The 12,424-nt window shown below is 40.3% G+C and overlaps 1 pseudogene; it reads right to left on the bottom strand.

Annotated features, from left to right (window-relative positions):
- Positions 1-11,118: 11,118 nt before the first annotated feature.
- LOC146855969 (GTP-binding protein Rheb pseudogene) lies at positions 11,119-11,752 on the bottom strand (annotated as a pseudogene).
- Positions 11,753-12,424: the final 672 nt, after the last annotated feature.

The following is a 12,424-nucleotide window of genomic DNA, read 5'->3' as shown; positions in this document are numbered from 1 at the left end:
CCACCCCTTAATTTGTATCACCATCGCCGGGGCTGCCCCCAAAGAATAGCTCACCGCTGCGGCCCGGGGCTGGAAAGGTCACCCTCATGGTCACTGGGGCCCGCGAAGAGGACCGGGGCCCCGCCGCTGCCGTCGCAGCCTCAGTAACGCAGCACATCTAGTGAGAGGGCCGCCAGAATTTGAAGAAGACCGCGTTAGGCTTGGAAGCCACCCTCCCGCATCACGTGACGGGGGCGGGCTGCCTGAGGCCGCCCCCGCCGACTCCTGAAGCCGTAGAGGTTGCGCCCCCACAGGCCGCGCTGACAACGGCAGCCGCAGTCGCGCCTCCGATCCCCCACCAACTCGATGGTATCGCGGAAGGAGGAGGCCCTCGACCCGGAGATCGCCGGGAGGCCGGAGAGCCCTCGCCAGGGCCAACGTTGAGCCATAGAGTAAGGTAACCCCAAGGGGAGGAGGGCGGGAGGCCCGAAGCTCGCCCTCCCCCGGGGGATGCCCGTTGTCAAGTCTGCTGAGAGTCCCCTCTACCCTTCGCACCAGGATCCCCAGACCAAGTTGGCGCTGAGACGCGCTGGGGGGGAACTGTGCGGAGCCGCGCTCAGGGACTGTATGTTCAGCTCTTCTGGGACTATCCCGATAGGGCTGCCACAACTAACCACGAGTAAGGAGCTGATGTGAGGCCAGAGTTCAGGCAACAAAGTACTCCCAGCTCTGAAGCGCTAGGGCTTGGATAGATGCAGCACTATGCTTGAGGCTCCACTGAAGTGCTATATTTAATGACCTGATTTCAAGCGCATTGTAATGGCTATGTGAAGCGCTATATTTAATGACCTGATTTCAAGCGCAATGTAATGGCTATGTGAAGCGCTATATTTAGTGACCTGATTTCAAGCGCATTGTAATGGCTATGTGAAGCGCTATATTTAATGACCTGATTTCAAGCGCATTTTAATGGCTATGTGAAGCGCTGTAGTTAATGACCTGATTTCAAGTGCATTGTAATGGCTATGTGAAGCGTTATATTTAATGACCTGATTTTAAGCGCATTGTAATGGCTACGTGCAGTGCTATATCTAATGACCTGATTTCAAGTGCAATGAAATTACTATGTGCAGGGCTATGTCTATGACCCTAATGAGATGTAAATGAAAACTGATTGATTTCCTCTGAAAGAAAAGAAAAACCGGATAAAAAGAAAGATAAAGCTTTTCTAACTCCTTGGTGTAGTGTCGTTTTTAGTGGTGATACACTGGAGTGCCGAGGTGAGTGGGATGCAAGCACGACATGTCCTCTGGAATGAGGCCTTTACACCTGAGCCAAGCTACCATAGGTCTGTAGGTCCAACAGGAACAAACTCATTTTCCAATCTCTTTATGCTGGACCATCCTTTCTTGTTTCAATCCTTGATCTGGGACAAAACAGTATCTTGAGCCAAAGCATCCCTCCGTTCTTGTTTTGAAATTGTGCAATTGGACAACGCCAAGGCCTTATCCATAGTACACACTATTCCTTCAGCATACAATGTCAACCTGGACAAAATGTTTGCAACTACATTTTTCCTCCCAGGGTCATATTCTACACAGTAATGGTACTTCTGTAACCAATATTGTGCAAGTTGGCAACCCTAAGTGTGGCTCTACCTCCACCCTTACTGAACAAATCTTCCAATAATTTATGATCCACGCATGAAAAAAAGGAAATCCCAATACATAAGCTCCGAAATGTTGTGTGCCTCACCACAAAGCCAATGCCTCTTTCTCTATCTTGCAGTATGTCGATACTAATCCCCCCAGGGCTATAGAAGCAAATCTTGGCCCAAAGATTAAGGCAAAAAGCGGCATATAATGATATTATTAAAATTATGGACGTCAATGGTGTTATTCAAGAAACAAGAGAGGGGGTCTTGGAGGCTTTTCAGAACTTTTATCAATCACTCTACAGTGCCCCGGGTACCGAGACTGATGGTCATGACGGGGGATGGTATATGTTGGGGGACCTGACAACAGAACTTTCTGAATTACAGAAAACTTTTCTATCGGCCCCAATAACGTGGGATGAAGTTGAAGAAGCTATTTTAGCATTAGCTATGGGTAAAGCAATGGGTCCGGATCAGATTCCCTTGGAGTTTTATCGTACCTTTAGAAATATGTTGAAAAATGAATTATTGGAGGTGTTCCAACATTCCTTTTTGGGTAGACCCCCGGATTCATGGTCGGAGGCCATCATAGCAATTTTCCTAAAAAAAGGAAAACCAGAAGTAGATATGGGATCTTATAGACCCATATCTCTTCTTAACGTAGATAGTAAAATCTACTCGAAAATTATAGCAAATAGGTTAAATAATTTTATGCCGTTGTTGGTATCTAAGCGACAGCATGGATTTATTTTACAGCGCGATACAACGGACCACGTTAAAAGAATTATCTCCATACTGGATTGGGCACAGGCCTCTAACTCTCCGGTTGCAGTGGCTCTGTTGGACGCTGAAAAAGCGTTTGACCGGGTCAGCTGGAAGTTTTTATGGTCAATTCTAACCTGGAAAGGCTTTCCTGCTGAATTTATTATAGCTATTCAGGCTCTTTATAAAGATCCAAAAGCAACCCTGCGTATTGCAGGTCGGTTCTCTGGTAAGATAATGATCACGAGGGGTACAAGGCAGGGCTGCCCTACATCGCCCCTGCTGTTCGCTCTGTATATTGAGCCCTTTTTAAATAGTTTGGACAATAACGCTGGAATTAATCCGGTTATGATACATGACATAGCTTACAAGGTGTTTGCATACGCAGACGACATTGCGATAGTCACAACAGATATTAGGACTGCCCTCCCTAAAATAATAGAAGCGGCGGGAAAATTTGGTCAATACTCTGGATATAAGCTTAATGTCGCTAAGACTCAACTACTCCACTCTGAAGCTGGACGTCCACAAGATATGCATTTTGAGGCAGAGGCTACATACTTGGGAATAAAAATATCTGCTGACCTAGATAAAATTGTTTGTCTAAATACTGATGCGGTAATTGCTTCTGCCAATAAAACTCTGGAGAGGCTTGATAATCTCCGTTTGTCGTTATATGGCCGCAGCAATGTTTTAAAAATGCTCATTTTTCCTAAGTTTTTGTATTTATTTCGAACTATACCTCTGCTTTTTTCCATATCAATTTTTAACCGAATTGAGAGAATGTCGTCCAGGTTTCTATGGAGCTATCACAGGTCTAGAAGAGCCTTTAAAAAACTTACTCTATCAAGAGAGAGAGGAGGCCTGGCAATTCCTAATTTTCAATTATACTTTTGGTCTATTTTTCTACAGAATATGGGTGTCCTATTGGTCAATGAAACATATCTGGATGAGTCAGTTAGGCCATCTATATATGAGATGGTTTTAGGACAGGAGGCACGCCAATGTTTAGTTCGTATTATCGAGCCGAGCTACTATAAAAAAACTAAATTTAAAATTATATCAACTGTGTTTGTGATTTGGAAAAAAATAAAGAAAAGACTAGGTTTCAGCTCTAACTTAAATTATTACACACCTCTAATTAATTGCCCTTTGTTACCGGATATATTCAAAGATCCAATCATGCACAGATGGCACCGGGCCGGAATTAGTCAACTGGGGGATTTATTCGTTGGCCAACAGATGGCCTCTTTTCTGTCTTTACAACAGCAATATGGTCTTCCTCATGTAGAATTTTTTAAGTTTTTACAGATTCGTAGCTTTCTCGATAAAAAACGTCTTGAGAATCAAATTGTGCTTCAAAAAATTAAAATTATCGAAGTACTTCGGAAGAGGTCGAGAATTGGTACTATTTATCAATTAATGCTTGCCAATTATCAGGATGACTTATTAATAGTAGCCGACAAATGGCAAAAGAAATTTGATGTAGACGGAATTGACATGAACAGAGTCATTGAAATATCTAGTAAAACGCTGTATAATGGTTCATTAATAAGTCAACATTTCATGTCCATTTACGACTTATATTATACACCGGCTAAAATTGCTAGATGGGCACAGGTCAGAGTGAATAAATGTAATCGATGCGATTTAATAGCAGCAGATACTATACATATGTTCTTTCTGTGCCCAAAACTCAGTCAATTTATCAAAGACATCGAGAATTTCTTATCGATTTATCTAGGGGTCTCAACACAAATTACTGCTGAGTTGGTGATTCTGGGGGTACAAACTAGCAGTAATAGTATAAGAACAGATGTGGAGGATAGATTTATATTTATATGCATGTCAATTTTTCGATGGTGTATTACTACTCAATGGCTAGATATTGAACCACCTGTCTTTAATAATTGGCAAGCAAGACTGCTCTCTGTGTATCACTTGGAAATGGCTGTTTATAACACTAAGGGCAAGAAAAGGAGAGCAGTTGGTCTGAAACTTTGGTCTCCACTTATTAATTGGCTATGAAGTGTTGTAGTATTCTCATGTATGTATCTTTGGGACATGTCTTCTTACAAGTGATGTTTGTTTTTTGTGTTAATTTATCGGTATCTTTCGATCTTTGTCCTGACTGCCTGATGTTATAAAAAATTCAATAAAGAAATTAAAAAAAAAAAAAATAGAAGCAAATGCAATTACCTCTTTCTTTTCTTCTCTTCTTTTCTGAAGTAACACAGCCCTTAAACCATCATTACTATCATCACTTGTAACGATGCTAATATCATTAGAATCAAATGATTTAAGGGGTAATGCTTTCAGCAAATCTGTTTTAATCCTATTAACCTATTGCTGACAATCTTCATTCCATTTAAATGTGCACCCTTTATACAGCAATTCTCGCAACTGTGCAGTTTTTTGTACAAAATGCAAAACAAATTTCTAATAATATTCTACTAATCCTAAGTATAATATCAACTTTTCTTGGTTTGTAGGAAATGGTGCAATTACTCTGATGATTTTACTCCCTATGGCCCTATACCCTTCGCGCTAATGTAATGACCTAAAAAATCAACACCATGGGCTTCGAACTTAAATTTTTCTGCACGCAAAATTAAGCCCCTTTCTCTCAAAACTGACAACACACTGCACAATCCTTCATCATGTTTAAGCATGCTTTCACCGCACACAAGTATGTCATCTTGTAAATGTAAAATGTCTGCATGATTCCAGAGCATCAACCTCATAAGTCTTTGAAATAGTGAGGAAGCTGACGGCAGACCAAAAGGCATTTGTTTATAATCGAAAGCACCTTCAGGAGTGACAAATGATGTGAGATGTTTGGAATCATCTGTTAAGACAATTTGGTGATAAACTGCTTACATGTCATGGTCTGGAATCATGTTTTTCTGTCATGCATGGAATCCATTTTGTCTTGCTGAGTTCTGTAATATTCAATGATGATAAGGTCTGTAGAATGTGCACAGAAGAGAATTGAGTCTGGGTAGAGTAATCTACTTTTACTGTAAGTAAGCGGGCATTGCAATGGAAGGCTTGCTTAAGGACATCATCCACACCGAACATGATGCTGCTTAGCCACAGGCATTTGGCCACACCGTATTTAGAAGTGGCAAAGCTTATATGCCCCTGATTGGACAAGTATTACAAATCTTTCAGACAGCATATACCATTACTAGTGCATTGCTTAAGTTTGGAAGAAACCCTACATTCCCAATCTGGACACATGCGAAGGATGTGACCACCACCACCTTTTAACATCAGATAGAACGCAGTGTTAGCTTCTTCTGATTGGTTCTGTATCTAGTAATTTTGTAATCTGAACTGTCTGTAGCATGGACACGTAATGTATTAGTCCATAGCTGTCGAGAAACTCTCTTATTCTTGAGACATATAATGAAACGCCTTTTGTGGTTTGGGCAAAAGACACACAATTGATGGACGGAATGCAGAACAAATCAAAACATTCACCCCCAGTCACGAGATCTGGGTTAAATTCATCATTCTTTTGCTCACCATGCCACCCCAATTTAGACAGGCCATATGCAAATCAGTCTTGACCCTGTGCCTCATGGGAACAGTTCAGCCCGAACTGCCAACCCAGGTCCTCCCTGGACCGGAAACAAGCATCCTAGGACCGGTTTCAGGGTTTCACCCCTCTTCAGCCAGGATAGCTTGATTCCAGTGGCACAGTGAGCCCAGGACCCACGTCTGGGCATACCCAGCGCACTTAGGGCAAGAAAGCAAAAGATACACAATTGATGGACGGAATGCAGAACAAATCAAAACATTCACCTCCAGTCAAGAGATCTGGGTTTGGTTTTCTTTTGTGGTCATAAAAGACTGTGTTGAACTTCTGCAATTCGGACATTTGTTTTTTCTATCCCATCTGTTCCCGTATATTGTATAAAGCTGCCTTTAAAATTCACCTGTCTGTGACTATTTTATTTAGCTTCTACAATGGGTGGTAAAACTCTTTCCCCTTTTTTGACATACTCAACACCTAATTAATGTTAGGGAGAGGTTCACGATCAACCCAAATGTTGTAATTTAAATTATTCAAATCTACACATGACTTAAATGAATGGTCTGGTTTGCGGGCCAGAACTATCAGTGCCAACCATTCCAAGCTTTCAATTGGCTCAATGATATCAAGTTCACACCACCGGGCTCATTCTTTTTTAAGATCATGTCTCAAAACACAATGGTACTTTACGAACCTTGTGGACTACTGGTGTAGTATCCGACTTTAACATTATCTGGTGATGAAATCCATCCCATTTTTGTAGTTTGTTACTGAACACATCAGGAAAGTCTTGAATCCATTGCATACTGGCCACCACATTCATGCAACACACACACTTATTCTCAAATAACTGATATTTAGATATAACTCGATGAGGATGGTTTGGATCCAAAAGGATATCTAATTCACCTTGATTGTTCCATCCTAATAGGTTTGACACAAATGTAGCCATGTAAATACCTGCATTCGCAACTTTCTTCCTAAATTCTAATTGGCCATCAAACCCCCCCCTCAACCTCAGTCTTGGATCCCCCCTAGGCAAATAGCCTCATGTTTGAGGGTCTTAACACCATGGGTTGAACTTTTTTGAGCCCACAATAGTGAATGGAGAACGCAAATCTGCATCATTTGGATCTCAAAACCATTAAGTTGAATGTCACAATCAAGAGGTTTCTTCTTAATGGTGTAAGTAAAATGTTTGTCGCACTCCCCACTCAATTCTTCGGTACAATCGCCTTGACCAGTTACACTAAGAACAATGTCATGATCATCTCCACTTAGATGACCCTCTTCACTGATACTAGATACCAAGGGGTTTCATGATTTGCAAATTACTCTTGAAAATGGCTGATTTTGTTGCATTTAAAACATATTTGATTTAAGGCAGGGCAATTTCTAGCCAAAGATGTGTGACTTTTGATACCACATCTGAAGCATACTAAAGTAGTTTTAGCTCTTTGACCATCATTATCCACATTTTGACTCACTTTCTGCTTGTCTGTCCTTGCATTCTTGAAATCTTTGGAATCCTTTGCTACAGGTTTACGCTGTTGACTCGCTACTTCTCCACACATATTCCCATCACTGGAAGCAGAAACCTCTTCGAAGTAAGCATCAGCTTTTTTGATAGCCTTTGCAATTTTTGTTGCAGTTTCTAAATCCATATTATCTGTACACAACAATTGTTCGTGTATCTTCCTATTGCTCGTTTTCTCTATTAACTGATCACGAATAATCACAACCCTCATATCACGATAATCACATTTGAGCACTGTAAGGAGCACGCCGGGCAGCTGTGAGGGCGAGGGCCTGCAGAAGCACGCATAATAAAGGTCTGTTTTGCTGAGGAAGAACACCACCCTTCAATTGGTAAATGCATACATGAAAAATAAAAAAGTCAAGGCTGTTAAAGTGAGAGCTCATGCAGGGTGAGAGGTGATGTGTGCCCCACGTGGCAGAGCTGAGCTTTTTATTTCTAATTTAAGTTAATGTGAGGAATTACTGCATAATTGCAGCTGTATATCTACCTTCAAAATTTCTACTGCACGTAAATTATGTTTGCTGATGCCTTTTGACTTCTTACTATGGTATCAGAAACTTCTGTTGTCAAAGATAATCTCTCACTCATACGTGCAAAAAAACGACATCAAATGTTTTTTAAATATATTATTTTTCTAAATTGCAATGAAAGTTACTGTTCTGTCTAATCACATTGTGTGAATAATGTATATATGTTTTCCTCTCTCTTCTCCTGACAGTTGATTTTTATGTGTGGTTTGTTATCTCGTTTTGGTCTGTATTTTACATTGCACTCACATTTTTCAGATGCACAGATTTCTTATCTCCTGTAAGGCACCCTGATGCCCTTCAAGCTTGTTCATGCTATCTAATTCAACAAAAATAAATTAAATAAACTCATTCACTTTTTTGACCAAATGTGCTTCCAAAATACTGACTAGCCTACATTATTTCTTCATCTGAAAGCTATATTTAGATTGATCAGAGAATAGGTTTAGAAGTTACAGTACCGTTTTTTGTGCTGTCACAGCACATTTATACATTTTAAACCAAAACGTAGTTCCACTCTCTCCTTTATGTATATTTAGTTTTTAAGCATTGACAGGGAGATTGTGGAATAACTTAATTGCTATTGTGAATTAGCACTTGTACAGCATACAATCGGCCACTAATGTGAAATTATTTATTTATATATTTCATGATTTGTTGCAAATACTAATTACCCTGCAAATATACATCTGTGGTTGATAGCCGACAAGAGCAAGAGCTTTTGGTTGAACGTATGCAACACTGTAAGATAGGAAGTGAAAGAGTGAATTGCACACCCACTAATTACAGTTTGCACAGGGTGTGATATTTAGCAGGTACACAATGTGCACCCACCTTGAGTTGCAGCACTTGGAATGGAAAACACAAGTGTACATGCTTTCACCATGGATGCCAATTAGGGGTCGCAACAGCGACACAAAGAATTTCCTTCTCTGTGCTATACTGTGGCAGTTACACATTGTAGAAGCAATTTACGAGTGATAATTGCCAGAACTATTTTTAGTTTTCTAGTCCACTTGCAATCTATGTTAACCTTCCTTTCCAAAGGTAACACAATGCTGCAACACTATGGGTCTAATTCCCAAAATCCCGGTAATCCCAGTGGGAATTGTAACAAGTGGTGCCAACTGCATTGGGTTTTGCAGTAACATCACCACACAGTAGCTTTTTTGCCTGGCTACTTCGCCTGCTCAAAGCACACACAATGTTAGTGTGAAACCTCACATATGAATGGTGAAAGAATGCAGGTTTCTGCACAGAAACACCAACCACCAGATATTATTCCCTATTGTTTCATAATCTGGTGGTGGTGATAGGCATGGTGATGTTGGCAATAGTGTTGGTGGCGATAGTAGTGGCAGTAGTTATGGTGGAGATGATGGTGGTCATTGTGGTGGTAGGTTAGCGATAGAGGTGATTGTGCTGGTTGGCCGTAGTGGTGGTGGTGGTGGTGGGTATAATGGTAATAGTGGTGGTGAAGGGGGTTAATGGAGGCCGTGGTTGTAATGGCGATGGTAACGATGATAGTGGTTGTAGTGGTGAACTATCGGTAATTGTGGTGGTGGAAGTAGCAATGATGCTAATAATGGTGAAATTAATTATAATAGTGGTTTTTGATATATATATTTTTTCAGCATGGGAATGCATAAAAACAATTCATTAAACACATGATTCATAAAAAAGCAACAAAGCAAAACACATTTGACTCTCTCCCAAGGCTAAAACTTTCTGGCTGGCTTTGAGGTTCCAAATTGGAGCAAGTCTCTTATCATAAATATCTCAGAATTGTATTCTCCTCTCACATAATTTGGCAAAATAATCTATCACCCTTGAACACAGCTTTGCAAGACACAATAAATGTTCTTATCTAATTTAATTTAAAGTTTTATGAACTATTTTGGTAGCCCCTGCTGAAGGCAGTACTGATTAATGTCACTCCTCAGGCACTGCATGGGGAAGAACTGCTCAGTATTGATCCTACAGCTGATGGGACGCTATTAAGGTTGATCCTAAAGCTCACACCAATTTCTTTGCTCCAAGCAGGAGTATAACTTGGCCGAATTTTTGGGATTGACCATCAAAAGATTTTTTTACTCTTTGCAGAGATGTCCCCAAAATGACAATTTCTTCTCATTGATTACAGGTTTTATTAGATGGAGCAGTAAATGTGTCTGTTGCTTCAAAAGAGGATGTGCATAGCTCTGGTATCTTTTTCTGATAGGCCCAGAAGAGCTGCTGCTTATGAAAAACGTTTTGCGACCTTCAGCTGACTCACAGTTATTGGCAATGGATAATCTTTATGTGAAGAACCATCCATCGATGAACATAACTCCTCAGTAATTAGGGAGCAAATCATCACATCCTTACATTATAAAATTGGCAGATGAAATTTCAAGAATGCACCTTGGCATCTATCCAATTTGTTTTCTGCCAAATGCAGCTATTTGGGTAAAAGCTCAAGGGAATCTACGTGTTTGTTGATTGAATGTTAAGGCTGATTTTAATCATATTTCATTACACTAATGCTTTCTTCTTTACGTTAGAATTGGCCATGTCTTTAATTTCTTAAATATGTTATCCATAATTGATAAAGATGCAAAGAAGTTTTTAGGTTATTTAGAATTTCATTAACTGTTTATTGCCATGGAACAATTTTTACGCAACCCAGTCTTAATAAACTGGTTTGTTTTGAACACCTTGGGTTATGGTGCATGAGGATCTGCAATACCCTCAAATCATGATATAAAGAACTTGTGCTTAGGCAGTTGTTTTATTTACAAGATTACATGAACAATTAAGGAAACACCGATATTAAAGTATAGTTAAGTAAAGAGAAAAAACAATATGATCAATGTTGATGATTGCATTATTATAACAAACTACACAGAAAATTAATGGCTGTGAAATTCTTGGCTATTATATTAGGAAATGTGATGTACAAATTAAAAATATGATTACTTAAAATTTGAACGAGGCCTAGAAGCTGTTTGTACAGAAAAGTCAGTTTGGACAAAACTTGGTGAGAAAAAAAATCTGATCATCCATACAATTCAGGTTAAGAAGAAAAAAAGCAGTCATCCGTTAAGGAGAACAGGCAATTTGCTTCTTCAAGTAGAGTAATATCCCAGTGTCCTTGAGTTTAGTGGTAGGTTCACATTACAGAGCAAGAAGACTTTCCCTATGAGCCCCCACCATCAATTTTTTCTGCTTCTAAAGATATCCTCTTAAAAACTTCGACAGCAGTCTGATTCTCTTTAGCAGAGGATTCCAAGAAAGCAGCATTCCATGATTCTATAACAGCTTTTCCTTCGTCATAGCTGATCACCAGCTCCATGTGCAAGTCCTTTTTATTTCCAACCAACATAATGGGAATTTCTACTTTTCCAACCATATCCAAGAGCTTCTCGTGGATAACTTTAATCACTTCAAAACTTTTGACTGATGTGACGGAATACACGAGGATGTAACCATTGATGTCTGTAGAGTAAGTCTGGAGAAAAATGTAATATTCATCTTGTCCAGCAGTGTCTACCAGTTGAAGATGGTAATCTTGACCATTAACTGAGATCAATTTAGTAAATGTGTTTTCAATTGTTAGATCATAAGAGTCAACAAACTGGCCTTCAACAAACTGAATACTCAACGAGGATTTACCCACAGAGCGGTATCCCAGACTCGTAACCTTTCGAGACTTGGGCTGCGGCATCTTAAATCCCACGAGAACCGCCAGCTGCTGTCCCCCTCTCAGATCTAGCCCTGGGTGTTTAAGTGTGCTGCATCAATCCTGCTTCGGCTGTCGGAAACACACCGGAGAATTCCTGTTTGTCGGGAAAAGAGTGACCGTACGGCTGAAGTACTTGTGCTTAGGCATGAGGTTGGATTGCAGAAAAGTGGTGACATGGATACAGTTTTGCATACAAGTATCTACTGCTTTTTTGTGATTCATTCATATTCGCTTCCTGTGGTCTCCCTTAATGGAGTTTAGGCAAGCATGGCCGTCATATAGAGGCCACTCAAAGCAGTGTAACTACAAACTAGAGTCTCTGCTGCATATTGTTTGTATCGGTCCCGCGCTGCGCAGGTGACTAAGACTGCTCTTCCTTGAACCAAAAAAAGCGGTGTGACCAGGCAATGGTTGCAATAAAATATGCACTGAGTGGAGAGGGTTTCCAAATGACGGCTTGCTTGGTAAAATTCGTGACGAAGGCCCTGCCTGTTCTGATGGCTATAGAGCCACTGTGAGCGAACTAATTAGCAGAATACTGTGGGTTCTGACATTCTTTTGGCCGTCCTATAATAAACAATGCCAACGTTATAAAGCTGAAGATATCATAGAGTGGTGGAAGGCCTTAAGGATTTCATCTTGCACATCTTCAAATCTGGAAGAGGAGTGACCGGTCCTAATAGTATTTGTTTGGTTT

Source organism: Triturus cristatus, chromosome 4_1 (assembly GCF_964204655.1).
Source record: "Triturus cristatus chromosome 4_1, aTriCri1.1, whole genome shotgun sequence".
NCBI classification, from domain to species: domain Eukaryota; kingdom Metazoa; phylum Chordata; class Amphibia; order Caudata; family Salamandridae; genus Triturus; species Triturus cristatus.
The sequence above is the reverse complement of the archived record's forward strand: the minus strand, read 5'-3'. Positions and strand labels throughout refer to the sequence as shown.